Here is a 14,935-nt window from a genome sequence, read left to right on the forward strand (position 1 = left end):
AGGGCTGAGCCCTGGCCATGCATCGTGTCATCTGGAAAAACCAAGCATTGGCTGCTTCTCAAGAGCAGGTCCTTCAGAGCACGTCAACTGGCAGACAGAGATGAGAGTGGGCTCTTTTGCACAAATAAGCAAGGCTCCTCCTCCCTATGACCTCTCCTTGGTCAGGAGATGCCACATCCTTGAAGTGACAACAATCCTTTCCTTCGCTCACATTTTCCTGGTGTGGAGACCAAGAGGGCCTGATCATTTGCAAACACTTCTTTCCAGTTGATAACAGACATTGGACCCGTGAGGATCTTCAGATTCATGAGGAAGAGGAGGAGCCTCACCTGGGAAACATCTGCCAGGTGATCCTTTCCTCCCAGGTGAGTGTCAGTGATTGGGCCTCTTTATTGTTCTCCTAGGAACAAGGCCCAGCAGACTGGGCAGGCCCACCAACTGGGAAAGCCAAAGCCGTCAGTCTCCACCTCGCATCTGTTGAAGTAACGGCACGTCTGGCCACCATGGGAGCATTTTTCTCTGCTGCTTCTGCCCCTGCTGCCTGTACCTTTTATCCATGGGGCCAAACCCTGGGGCGGATTTTCTGTCAGTGCGGGGACATGGAGGCTAGAGTTAGCACAGGTCCTTCTCTCCTTGGCAGGCCTTAAGGAGTTGAATGTGAGGGTGGGGAGAGGGAAGCCAGACACTCACAGATGCAAGGGACCCAGATCCCACTGTCCAGAGACCACCGTGCCAGTGGCAGCAGCTGAGATGCTGTCCCTCTGGGATGGAATCTTGGGCCGAAATGAATTGAGATAGAAGAGTAAGTCAGGCCCTGCTCCATGACCTCTGGGACACTGTGATCCAAGCATTAGCGCTGAGATGCAGAGGCCTGGGGTGGGAAGGCAGCAGATGTTTCCTCAGCACCGTAGGAAAGCCTTGACTGTAGGGACCTCAGGGCCTGGGGTGAGGTTGCCTCTCCCTCTGTGATCCTAGGCCTCTCATGGTGCCCAGCACATAATAGGCATTTAGTAAACATTGAATGGATGAAAGAAGTGGCTTGGCTTGAGGAGAATGTCAGGGAGGAGTTGATGAAGGTACCTACGACCCTCAGGCAGGGGCTTCCCTTCCTCCTGTGTTCTGGGTGTGAGGCCCAACAGTCTCTTGACCGCTCAGTCTCCAGCTTCCACATCTGCAAAGTAGTTAGGGTATCAATTTCCTGGGCTTGCTGTGGGGACTCAGGGAGATGGCTGGTGTGCAGTGTGGGACACTCCAAAGCTCCCATCAGAGGGCAGCATGGTATAGTGAAAAAAGCCCCGAATTTGGGGCAGATAGCCCTGGGTCCAAATTCCAATTCTCCCACTTCCCTTCCTAGCTGTGTGATCTTAGGCAAGTTGCTTAATCTCTCTGAGCCTCTGTTTTCATATCTGATAAGAGTACCCATTTGTGTTAGTTTCTTATTGCTGCTGCAACAAATTACCACAAACTTAGTGGCTTAAAACAATACAGACTTATTATCTTATATTTTCAGAGGTCAGAAATCCAAAATGGGTCTCACCAGATTAAAATCCAGGTGTCAGCAGGCTGGCTTCCCTCTTGAAGGCTCCAGGGGAGAGTGCTTCCTTGCCTTTTCCTTACCCTCATTCCTTGGCTTGTGACCCCTTCCATCCTCCAAATCAGCGATGGCTGGTTGTCCTTCTCACATGGTGTCACTCGACACTCACTCTTCTTCCTCTCTCTGCCCCTTTGAAGGACCTTGGTGATTACACTGGGTCCACCCAGATAATCCAGGATAATTTCCCTATTTTAAGGTCAGCTAATTAGCAACCTTAATTTCCCCTTTCATAGAACATAATGAATTCAGAGGTTCTGGGGATCAAGACACAAACATCTCTTGGGCCATTATTCTGCCTGCCACACAGAATATTGTCGTGAAGAATAAATGAGACCATACGTGTAACCTAGACCTGTGCTGACAGTTTAGCACATTGTGGCTGCTCCCATTATTATTATTATCATTATTATTATATTCTCGTTTTAGTCCCCACTCCCTCCTTGCTCTGCAGAAGGAAGGCAGTGGGGACCTAAGCATGCCCCTCTGTGAGGACCACCAGGTGTCCCTGGGCAGATGAAGCCTCAGGAGGTCCCTACGTGTCTTGCCCCTGACTTCCTGGCTCACCAGGCCCCCAGCCCTCCCTCTTCCACAGGAGCTGCCCTCGTCCTCAGGGCCTCACATGTAGGAGCCCAGGGACTGCTTCTGCTTCTGGATCCTGAGCACGTCCTGGAGGAGGAGGAGAACACTTCTGTCTGTCTACCCCAGCCCCATGGAGCTCCATCCACAGGTCCTGGTGGGAGAGATGCTCGTGGACATGCAGAGCAGCTGGGAGGACACATTTTTCTGGGAAGCTGCCAGCTTCCTTGGGCTCTTTCCTGAGCATGTGGGGCTATGCATGAAACCCCAACTCCAGTTAAAGATGGGTTAATAAAATGGCCTCTGATGTAATCTGCCTGGTAACAATGGAACAGGATATTAACCGGGGAGGAGAGGATGTTTCTTACTCTCCTCCAGACAAGGGGAGGACCCTTGTGACCCCCAGGACTCTGGGTGGAGGGAGGTAAGACAGCTTTGTTGAGAGAGTATGATTTGTGTCCTCCAGAGTTTGTGGGCACAGGGGCTGGGTCTGACTCTTGCCCCAAAGCTCTAAAGGCCGGAATTGGCTGGAACTGCCTGTCCTGTTGGAACACGGAGAGATGGTGAGATGGGAGACGTCTGCCCTTCCCAATGCCAGCTGAGTTTTTCTGAGTCTTAAGAGGGTGATGGGATTGGACCCATTTGGAAAGGGCCCCATGCAAGATGACTCCCAACAAAAAGAAGTTGTGTGCGTTGTGCCGCTGGATGAGGCAGCCGTGGCGAGGCAGTCACCTGAGAGCACTTCCCTTGCACAAGGACACCATGCAGAGAGGTCCCCAAAGGGGGAAGGCGGGCCTCTCAAAACCCCTACAGAGCCCTACAGCTCAGCAGCTAAAAATCAAATCGCTTGATTTTAAAATGCACCAAGGACTTGAATGTACATTTCTCCAAGGAAGACATGCAAATGGCCAACAGGTATATGAAAAGATGTTTAACAGTACTAATCCTCAGGGAAAGGCAAATCAAAACCATAATGAGATATCATCCCATACCTTTAGAATGGCTACTATCAAAAGCACAAAAGATAACAAGTGTTGGAGAGGACGTGGAGAAATTGGAACCCTTGTACATTGTTGGTGGGAATGTAAAATGGTGCGGTTGCTCTGGAAAACAGTGTGGAAGTTCCTCAAAAAATTAAAAATAGAACTCCCATATGATCTAGCAATCCCACTTGTGGGTATATATCCAAAATAATTGAAATCAAGATCTCAAAGAGATGTCCACAATCCTTTGCTCATGGCAGCATTATTCACAATAGCCAAGATGTAGAAACAGCTTAAATGTCCATCGATGGATGAATGGATAAAGAAAATGTGGTGTGTACACACAGTGGAATATTATTCAGCCTTAAAAAGGAAATCCTGCCATTTGCAACAACAGGAATGAACCTGGAGAACAGTATGCTAAGTGAAATAAGCCAGTCACAGAAGGACAAATACTGCATGATCTCACTCATATGAGAAATCTAAAATAGTCAAACTCAAAGACGCAGAGAGTAGAATGCCAGTTGCTAGGGGCTGGGGGGAGGCAGAAATGGGGAGTTTCTGTTCAATGGATATAAAAGCTTTAGTTATACAAGACGAATAAGTTCTAGAGATCTGCTGTACAACATCGTACTTACAGTTAACAATACTGTAATGTGCATTTAAACATTTGTTAAGGGCAGATCTCATGTTAGTGTTCTTACCACAATCAAAAAAGGAAACCCTACAGAGGGCATCAATGGCGGATCGAAACAAGTGAGAACCTCTATGGTCCTTATCTCCCCTCCTTCCCTAGCCCTCTACCCCATTCCTAGCTGTACTAGAAGCAGCTGAGTGGACGGGACAGGAATGAGACAGGAAGAAGGGAGGAGCCAGCCCATGATATCTTCTTCCCCTAGTGCAGTCTCCAGCCACGGGCAAAGGAACCACTCAGACCAGATGAGATGGAAGATTTTCCTGTCGGACTCCTCCAGACTTTTACTACATGTAAAAACTGTTAAAGCCTGAAAATAACCAGAAACTATATGTGATCTGCTCAGTAATCATGGGCAGAACAAGGAGATCAGATGGTGTTGAGAATAAAACAAAAGCAACGGTGTTTGTGTTTGTGAGCCATCCAGTGAGGCTTGTCCAAGGAGCGGGTTCCAGTGACAGTGGTGCACATCATGGTCATCCCCAGGGCTGCGTCTTTTATTCAGTTCCCACCACGGCCGTGTGAGGTGGACAGTTGTTTTACTGTTTCACGTTTGACATAATAAGCCAAGGCTTACGAGACATGCCAAGGTCACACGGCTGGGGGAGCCGACACTTGCTCTCCGGGTCTGGCACCAAATTCCAGCATGAGCCACAAATATATATGAGTGGGGCAAGCCTACGAAGTCATGTGGCAGGTGACCTCCCTTTTCTGACCTCTGGCCTTCTTTCTTTGTCTTCAGTTTCCCAGCATTTGGGGGGATGAAGAAGAGGGTCTCTGGGAAGTGTGCTGAGCTTGTCAGAAGAAAGAGACAGAGGAGTCAGAGGTCTTTTCTGACCTCTTCTGTCTGGTTTGCATCTCTGTCAGGTGACTGTGAATGGTCAGGTTCCCTTGGAGGCACCCTGCGGTGGCCTCAGGGAATTCTGGAGGGAGAGCGGTTACCGTGTGTGTGTCGGCCCCTGTTACAGGAGAGGCATCTTGCAGAATGGAGGCAAGGCCGCTGCTCTTGGGCCTGGTATGCGTAGGTCTTCATCCTTACCCCACACCAGCTAGCTGGGTGCCTGTGGCAAGCCAATTCATCTCCCTCAGTTTCCCCACCCAGCAGAGCTATACATTTTCACATCCGTCCTGTCTACCTCCCAGAAGTGACCGTCTGAGAAAGCCTTTGTGAGCTCTGTGGCAGTCAGGAGCCTTGCACAAACAGATGGCTCAGCATCTGAGACAGACATTGTCCTGGTTTGGCTACCAAACATCCACACACTCTTTTTATTTGGGAGAATCCATGCACTGAGAGAATCTTGGTGAGAGCCAGCAACCTGCCTCGCACCGTGGGAGGCAACGGATGCCAGCCACTTCCCCTCCTGGAATTCACGCCCAATCATACCCACACACACAACCTTGCTAGTCCAGGCCCCTCGGAGGCAGCTACCTGGATGTGTGAATATGGAGGGAGTGATGCAAAGACGCAGAAGCATCAGAAGTTAATCACTGGGGCAGAGACAGCTGAGGAGAGTCCAGGAGCATCGCCTGCAGAGTGCTGGTGCCAGGGTGATGGAGTGCTCCGTCAGCCTCTTCCTCCACAGTGAACTTGGTGAGCTCGTGGCTGCCAGGCCTCTCCTCATTTCCGCCAAGTTCTCCAGGTCACCATAGTTCCTTCTAATACATTCCTTTTCTGTCTGAGCTAGACTAACCAGAGTAGGTTTTTATTATCTGCATCACAGGACCTGATGGGTACAGCTCCCATCCATAGAGCTTCAGGGACATTTATACTCTGACCACCTCCACCCCCAAATTCCTCCCAAAGAGTTCCCAGAGTCCTCTGGGGCTGTGCGCCAGGACACAGCCTACTCGGACACTCCTCCTTCCTGCATCCCTGCAGGCTCTCCACATGCCTGGAAATGTTTGGTGTCCTGCACAGGATGTACACACCTTCCTTGTCCTTTTCAGAGCCCTCTTTCTGCATCATGCAGTGGCAGAGGCCTCCAGCTTAGAAGCTCCGAGGATAAGCTTCGGTTTCAATGGGCCTGGCCTGGAATCCCAGCTCTGTCACCTACTAACTCATCAAGGATGAGCTTACTAACCTCCCTGGGCCTCAGTTTCTTCATCTGCACAGTGAGGATAATAATAGCACCTCCCTCTCATGGCTGTGCAGAGAATGAAATGAGAGCCTTTCTCTGACGCTCTCAGCCAATGACTAGAGGCTGTTAGCGTTATTCACTTGCTTAATTCTGCTCACACTAGAACGCTGGCTTTCTGTCCCTGCCCTGCTACGAGTCTAATTCAGCGTCCCCCATAAATCCAGCCTTCTTCTGTCTCTGAGGCATGGGAGGAGAAGGCCTGAGCTTGAGTTCCTTGAATGCTCGACTTCTCAGTAAGAAAAGGGCACTGGAACAAGGAAGCAAGGGGTTCAGGAGATTGGGCACAAGGCTTGTGGGTTCCCAGGAATCTGGCAGCTCAGACCTGCTGCTGCCAGCGGTGGGTCAGTCATGCCCACCCCTAAGAGGTGTCTGTGCAATGGGCACTATTGGCCCCCTCACCCTTTTGGCTTCCCCAGGCCAGGTCTAGCACCCTGCCAAGGCCTCTTGGGCATCGTGTTCTGGGGTCTGGGCAGGAGGAGTCTCTGCGCAGTAAACTCTTTGGGCTTAAGGAGGCTTCAGGGCCAGCTTTTCCGACTCCCTAGCTTTGCAGATGAGGAGACCGAGGCCCAGAGAGGGAAAGAGCTGTAGGGATTGTGGAGGTGGGATGGACCCAGTCTCCTGACGGAGAGAGGATCCTCTCTGCTCCCCACGCTGCCTTCCAGAGTATCCTTGAGGCCTGAGCTCACGTGTGTGTGTGCGCACGTGTGATCTGATTCCCCTCCTCCTCCACTTTCTTCTCCTCCTCCTCCCCTGTTTCTGCCCCATTGTTCCTCCTCCTTCTCCTCCCTGTCCCTCCTCCTCCTCCCCTGTTCCTCCTCCTTCCTGTCCCTCCTCCTTCTGCCTGTTCCTTCTCCTCCAATGTTCCTCCACCTTCTCCTCCACTGTTCCTTCTTCTTCTCCTCCCTTGTTCCTCCTCCTTCTACCTGTTCCTCCTCCTTCTCTTACCCTGTTCCTCCTCCTCCTGTCTGTTCCTCCTCCTCCCCTGTTCCACCTCCTTACCCCCATGACCTCCCTCTCCCTGTGCTGCCCCCTGCCTTTTCTCACCACAAGACCCTTGGGGTGAGCTTCAGCATTGAAGGCAGATATGTTCCTTGGAACATCTTCAGCTGACTGCTAGCTTGGGGCACAATAACTTATTTATCACAGATCTCCTTCATAAATAGATTACTTTCCTGAGCTTGCAATCCAGGGTCAGATGCTTTTGAGAGGCTGTGGAGTAGAGAAATCCACTGCCAAAAAATAAAGCCCAACCAAAGACGGGCTCAACAAAGCGAGAGAATAAGGGAGGAAAAGAATGAACACTACGTTTTTGAGTGGCTATGAGCGCACAAGGCAGGTTCACCTGTGATCTCTCACTGACTCTTCACAGCTGCCATACAAGTCATTTCCCCCCTTTACTGGGAGAAAACAGGTCCAGAGAGGCCTCGCAAGCCACAGAGCAAGCCGATGCCAGAACCGGGAGTCAAACCAGGTCTGTCTGCCTCCGAAGTTCACGAGGACGTTTTGATTACAGCTTATTCCAGTTTCTGGAGAAGAATAGGAGGCGTCTGGGAAAAGTCCGTTATAAGAAGGGAGAGTTTCTCACTTTGTCCTTTTCTCTCCTCCCACAGAAACTCATTCCTTTGAAATTAATGTCCGTTCTTCATTTCCTCTTTCTCCTTCTCCTTCTCTCCCTCTCTCCCTTTGCCTTCCTTTTTCACTGTTATGACTTCTAAAGTCATCAGATATCCTGAGTGGAGCCCTCTGTTGAATCCAGTGCCCCAGACAGCAGTTCTCTAGGTGGAAGACTGGTGTCGACTGTGAGCAGGGGGCCAAGGCTGGCTGATTGGTGCATGCAGGATGGGCACAGACTGGGGACACAGCAGAAGGTGTGTCCCAGTTGCTCCCGGCTGCAGGACTGGCATCCTGGAGAGACACAGGTGGACGCTGCTCCCTGTTGCCTGGTGCCTCTGGCACTCCCCAGCCTGGGGACCACCAGCCACATGGAGGCACCAACAGGGTCAATGATGGAGGGATGCCCACCAGGCAGCTGCCAGACATCAGGAAGTCCTGTGCTGTTCTCAGGATGAAGTTACCCTGGTCCAGATGGTGGGCAGTTGGGATGGGAAGTCTGCAACCGATTTTGCATCCTGAGATTTCACCAATGGAAAAGAGATGCCACTCTCTATTGTAGGAGTAAGGAAAATTGACTAGGTTATTGATTCATTTACCCAGAAAATACTTGTTGAGGACCTACTCCCTTTTAGATCCTTTTTTAAGTACTGGAGATTGAATGAACATGGCAGATGAGTCCAAGATCTCAAGAAACTTCACTTCCAGTGGAAGAGAGAAACAATAAACAAACCTCATCTTCTGAGTGGGAAGCAAGTGGAAAAAAGGGTGCTGCTCCTCAGATCTAAGACCTTAATTTCACTTCTCACTGCCTCTTTAACCTGTTTCCTGCCTGAGTGTTAATTTCCACCAATTGTAGATTGCCACCAGCGTCAAAGATGCCTGATGTGGATGATCAAAGATTTGGGATTTAAGCAAAACAGACAGCTTCTCTCTTGCATTTTAAAAGTCGATGATACCAATGTTCCCCTTTGACGAACACCCATGCAGCTCTGTGTCTTCCGGGAGCATCCATAACACCATGTCCTGGGTGGATGGGACGAGCTGTGCACAATTTTCAGGGAGTAACTTCTAGGTCAAGGCATTTAATGGCAGACCTTTTATTCCTTTTCCTTTTTCTTTCTTTTTTTAAAATTGATAATCATCTACCATTCACAGAGCCCTGTGATGTGCATGGGACTGACAAGGGACACTGGGGTCTATGAGGAGCCTTCGCTCTCTTACTCAGGGAGTTTGTAGCCTTCCTATTGAATGGGCCCTGGTGACATGCATGCGCTCTTGCTTCCAATCACCACCCGGGCTATTAAGAACAGGGGCTTTTGGGCCAGAACTTATTTTAAAGTGGTTCTGTCATTTCCTGGCTGTGTGATCTTGGGTAAGTTACTTAATGTTTCTGAGCTTCAGTGACCCCTTGGGAAGGAGAGAGGTTTAGTAGAAAGAGCAGAGTCTTTGAAGTTTGAATCCTGGCTCTGCTACTTACTTGCTGTGTGACCTTATGCAAGTAATTCACTCTTGGGATCTTGGTTTCTACATCTGAAAATTGGAAATAAAAATACCTACTTCACAGAGTCGTTTTAAAGATTAAATGAAAAAACACATTTCAAGCACAAAGTCTGTGTATCTTAGATGGTCAAAAATGTAATTTTCTTTTAACCTTTCCCTTTGAATGAAATACAACCTTCTGGGATAACTCCTTCCCCGTCTCATAAATGGCACTACTATCTGCCCAGATGCTCAGGCCAAAAACCTAGGAGTTATCTCAGATTCATTTTTTTAATATCATCCCCCATTCTTTAGCACACAAGTCAGTAGCAAGGTTCTCAGTTTGACTCCCAAATGTATCTTGAATCTGTCCTCTCCCACCGTCTCTATGGCTATCATATTAGTTAGAGCCACAATCATCTCTCCCTTAGTAGTTTTAAAATATGATCCCCAAATTCTTTGACCAAATTCTTTGGTGGGATTGATGTTCTCTCCCCTTGAACCTGGATGGGCCTGGGACTACTTTGACCAATAGAGTATGGTGGAAGTGATGCTATGTGATTTCTTATGATGGGTCACAAAAGATTTCTGTTTGGTTCTCTTGGATCACTCTCTTTGGATGCTCCCTCTTGTAACTGAGCTACCATGCTGTGAGGAAGCCCAAGAGAGGCACATGTAGGGGTTACAGTTGACAGTTCCAGCTAAGCCCAGCTCTTGCAGTGCCCAGCCATCTGAATCGTCCCCAGCCATTTGAGACTTCCCCGCTGAGGATCTAGACATCATGGAGCAGAGGCAAACCATCTTCACTGTGCCCTTTCTGAATTCTTGATCCACGGAATTCATGAGCATAATAAAACGATCAGTGTGACTAAATTTGGTTTGTTGTGCAGCGATAGATAATCAGAACACCCCCCTTGACTACTGCAATGCCCTCCCAACTTCTTTCCTTGCTTCCACTAATATCTATTTCTCTACACAGCAGCCACAGGAATCTTTTGGAAACATAAATCAGATAATATCACTCTGTCACATAAAACCCTTCCAAACTCCTTACCTTATTAGGCCCCACATGACCTGGCTCCTGCTGTTACATGCACGCCAGAGGTGGGACACTAGCATCTTGCTATATGAAAATCAGAGGCTGGCCAAAGGCATATGATGTGGGACACAAAAATCACCTCTTACAGCTCAGTTCCAGCTTCCCAGTTCAGGAGCCAAGGCAGTATCTCCTGTACCTCTATGGCTGTTAAAACCCTAATCCAAGACCCCAAACCCTCTGGGAGTGGCCATGACCTTTCCTGTACCTTTTTAGTGCTGGCTTCTCTCTTGATTTCTAGTACAATGACAGTTCCCTTTCTTTCTTTCAAGTGCAGCTATGATAAGAAAATAATATCAAATGTTCCTATGTGTTTGTAGCCAGAGGGGAGAACTGCATCAACTCAACAGACCATGTGGCAAGAAGTCTTAAAACTCTCCTTATTTGTACACAGGATGATCAGCTATTTCACTTAAGAAATAAACTGAAAAGTGGTTGGAAATTAGAGCATTTGGAAAGGTGACCAGGTAGAAGATCTACATGCTCAATCACTTTTTGGTAAAAATGGTGGATTAAGTACACTCATTTAAATTCACACTGTCCTGAAATGCCACTGAAACTACCAGTAAAGGGTTCCTTTTTTTACCTTAAATCCACAAAGATGGGTAGAATGAGAGTGGAGACAAAATCATTCTGGAAGCTAGAAAGCAAATGGATAAATGGTAACTTAAGTAGCTAACGTGAGAAAGAAGAATCTTAAACCAGAAGAATCCTAAGAACCAACCAGATGGACACAGACAGAATCCTCTAAGGCTCAGAGATTGGTGGCACTAGAAACTTTTGAGATTGGATGTAGGGCAGGCAATAAAGAGGATTGGTGGAAAGCTGTTTAAAAAGCAGTTAGGGATGGGAGTTATTGCTTGATGGGTACAGAGTTTCTGTTTGGGGTGATGAAAAATTTTGGAGGTAGATAGTGGTGATGGTTGCACAACATTGTGAATGTACTTAATGCCAGCTGTAGGCTTAAAAATGGTCAAAAGGGCAGGTTTTATCTTATATATGTTTTACCAAAATAAAAAAAGAAGCAGTCAGCCCCTTGCATCCCCCAACTCCAATTCCTGGCTGCTGGGTAAGATGCCTTCCCACCCTGGCCAAAATACGAGTGCTTTATTTTCTGGAGAGGTAGAAGAGAGGTTCCATGGACAGTGGGGCACCAGGCACAACTGAAGTCAGGGGTACCATTTTGAAAATAGGAGGACACAAATGACTGAATGCAAACCAAACGCTGAGGCTCCCAGCCTCTCCGCTGCTCTTGTCCCTACTTGAATCCCAGATCACAGGCCTTGACCTTCCTGGCAGGAGACTGGAAGAATGCTCTCTGTGGAATCTGGGTAGTTCAAGAAAGAAGACTTGAAGAGACTGACATCGAAATTTCCTGGAAGATGGCCCAGCCATATCATTTGACAGTGTCGTTCACAACAAACAAGTCTCATCAATGGCCTCAGAGCCTCCAGTCAGTGTTTTAGGCCCCTACTCTTAAGTTTGATCACCAGAAACCTGAGGAAAGACTCTGATGTGAAAGCCTGAAATCCAAACAAGTCATAGGCAGGCAGAAAAAGGCAATGGGGAGGAACCAGAGATTGAAGGGAGAAGAAAATGTCAACGAAAAAGGCTCTCATGAATATCTTTAGAGACATAAGAGATGACACTGCATCTATGAAACAAAAAAAGAATACTTTTAGAAATGCAAATCATGTGAGCAGAAATGAAAAACTCAACAGAAGGGTCAGAAGATAAAGCTGACCAAATTTCTTAGACAGTATAACAAAAATGGAAAAATGCAAAGTAGAAGATAAAAAATATATAAATCTATCTAGCTATCAGTCTAGGATGTTCAACATCTGAATGATGAGAGTTGGAAGGAAAAAACAAAGAAAATGGACAGGAGAAAATAATCAATAAAATATTTAAGAAAAATTTCCATTGCTTAAGAACATGAAAATAAATCAACACTAAAGGTTTTCATCACAAAATTTTACAGTACTGTTATATTAGTTTTCTATTGCTGTGTAATAAATTACCATAAACATAAGTAGCTCAAATCAACATACATTTATTATATCACAGTTTCCATGGGTCAAGGGTCTAGACACAGTTTAGCTGGTTTCTCTTCTCAGAGTCTCACAAGGCAGCAGTGGGATGAGTTCCCATCTGGAGCTTGGGGTTCTCTTCCAAGCTCATGTGAGTTTTGGTAGAATTCAGTTCACTGTGGTTGTAGGACTGAGATCTTTGCTTCCTTAATGGCTGTCAGCTAGGGCTGCTCTCAGCTCCTAGAGATCCCTCGGTTCCTTGCAACGTTGCCCTTTCACAGGCCCTCTCACAACACGGCAACTTACTTCTTCATAGCCCACAGGAATATCCCTCACTCCAGTCTAAGACAGAGTCTTATATAATGCAGTCACATGAGTGACTACCCCATCACCTTTGTCATAGAGCATAACCTCATCAAGGGAGTGACTTTTCCTTCACCTTTGCTATATTCTATTGGCTAGAAGCAAATCACAGGTTCTGTTCACACTCAGATTAAATAAGGGAGTAACTCACGGGAGTCATCTTAGAATTCTGCCTACCATAACTGTGGACCAAAAGAAGCTCTTATAAACCTTCAGAGAGAAATAAATAGCCTTATTCGAATGATCAGGAAGTAGAATGATTCAGCCTTCTCAACAGCAATGTTGGAAGCTATGGAGTAATGCTGTCAAAATTCTGAAATGAAAGGATTTCCATCCTACAATTTTATACCCAGCCAACCTGTCCATTGAGTGTGAAAGTAGAGTATAGACATCTTTGGGGAAAAAAAGTCTCAAATGTTTACCTCCCACACACTCTTTCTTAGGAAGCTGCTGAAGACTATGCTCTATAATTCAAAGGAGTAACTAACAAAAGGAAGACCTCTGATCCTGAAGACAGGAAATAAGGAGAATCTCCAGCACAGTGGTGAAGGCACATTCTCCAAAGAGAAGTCTGACCAGATCAGAGCAGGTCAGAAGGCGTGGCAAGGGGAAATTTAAGATGAAATTGGTAGAACAGCTGAGGTGAGTGAATGCGATGAAAAAAGATTTAGACAACTGGCAGGGAGATTTTTAGCTGAATTTGTGATAAGAACATAAAAAATTAATCAAACAGAATAAAAGATATTTATTAACTCCAGGGATATAAAAAATTATTCAGGAAAGGAAATGGAACTATGTGGCTCAGCTCTGAATAAGTATAGGTTCATTATGATGTAAATACTGACCAGTAATCTAACCAGAGTAATGATATATAGTTCTGAAAGGAGGGTGTGATGGGTTGAATTGTGTCCCCCCCAGAGATGTTGAAGTCCTAACCCCCAGTACTTGTGAATGTGACCTTAGTTGGAAATAGAGTCTTTGCAGGGATCAGGTTAAGGTGAGGTCATTAGGGTGGGCTCTATTCCAATATGAGTGGGGTCTTTATAAACAGGGGAAACCTGGACATGGAGGCAGAGATGCAGTGGGACACCACCTGAATATTGGAGTTAGCTGCCACCAGCCAAGGAATGACAAAAATAGCTGGCAAAAGCACCAGAAACTAGGAGCAAGGCATGGAACAGATTCTTCCCCATAACCCTCAAGAGGAACCAATCGTGCCAACACTGTGGTCTTGGACTTCTGGCCTCCAGACCTGTGAGACATTTCTGTTGTTGAAGCCCCCAATGTGTGGTCCTTTGTTGCAGCAGCCCTAGGAAGCTAACACAGATGGGAAGGATGTGTGTATTGGTGGCGGGCAGGAAAGGGAGAGGAGGGGGCTAGCGCTCCATCTTCTTTAGTGGGAAGTTCACAGATCATTCCCACAAATAAAGAATCAAGAAATCACAGTATCAGCAGTAATAAGCATGGTACTTAGAGATAGCAACGTAAATACCAAAAGAATCATCTGAAAGAATTAAAAGTTGTTGGGGCCGGCCCCGTGGCTAAGTGGTTAAGTTCGCACACTCCGCTTTGGTGGCCCAGGGTTTTACCGGTTCAGATCCTGGGTACGGACATGGCACTGCCCATCAAGCCATGCTGAGGCGGCATCCCACATGCCACAACTAGAAGGACCCACAACTAAAATATACAACTATGTACTGGGGGGCTTTGGGGAGAAAAAGGAAAAATAAAATTTTTAAAAATTAGTTATATCAGTGCTAAAAAAAGAATTAAAAGTTGTTGCGTATGGGGATGAGATAAGGATGTAGGGAAAAGGAAGGCTGGAGCTGCTGTTTATCATAGGAAAAGTCTTTGAACCAGATGACTTTTCACCTTAAATGCATAGACTGATAAAAATAAAAACTTAAAAAATGTCCAATATATCAGCAATTATTAACTAGAAAATATAAAAGAGACAAGAATGCCATTCACAAGGGCAATGAAATCCATATAACGGTACCCAAGAATTATCCTGAACAGGACACGTGCCAGATCTTTCTGGAGAAGACTCTAAAAGTTTACCAAAGGACAAAAGTAAATAAAAACTGGACTGACCTTGCCCTAGGCAGTGCATGTGATGGAGGAAACAGCGGATGAACATCACAGCACAACGTGCAAGGGGCTACTTGACTGGGGAGAGAGCGTCCAGCTCTGCCTGGGGAAGTCAGAGGAGGTTCTACAGATGATGTGGCCTTGGAGTGAAAACTTGAAAGGCAGAGAGTCCTTGGGGAGGGAGGAGATATTCCAGCCTGAACCAGCGGACGTGTGTTTGGGGAATAGTAAGGTGTTTGACACGAGAGAGAAAAGTGGGCATGATGGAGGATGGCAG

At 46.9% G+C, this 14,935-nt stretch overlaps 1 long non-coding RNA gene across 2 annotated transcripts in view; it reads left to right on the forward strand.

Moving 5' to 3' along the window:
- Positions 1-14,935, forward strand: part of LOC139083131 (uncharacterized) — a 67,289-nt gene that overhangs the window by 14,849 nt on the left and 37,505 nt on the right. For both annotated transcript variants that reach the window (XR_011539703.1, XR_011539701.1), the window contains exon 4: positions 268-365. This is a non-coding gene — a long non-coding RNA (uncharacterized lncRNA). The remainder of the gene's footprint in view (positions 1-267; positions 366-14,935) is intronic.

Source organism: Equus przewalskii, chromosome 1 (genome assembly GCF_037783145.1).
Source record: "Equus przewalskii isolate Varuska chromosome 1, EquPr2, whole genome shotgun sequence".
NCBI lineage: Eukaryota > Metazoa > Chordata > Mammalia > Perissodactyla > Equidae > Equus > Equus przewalskii.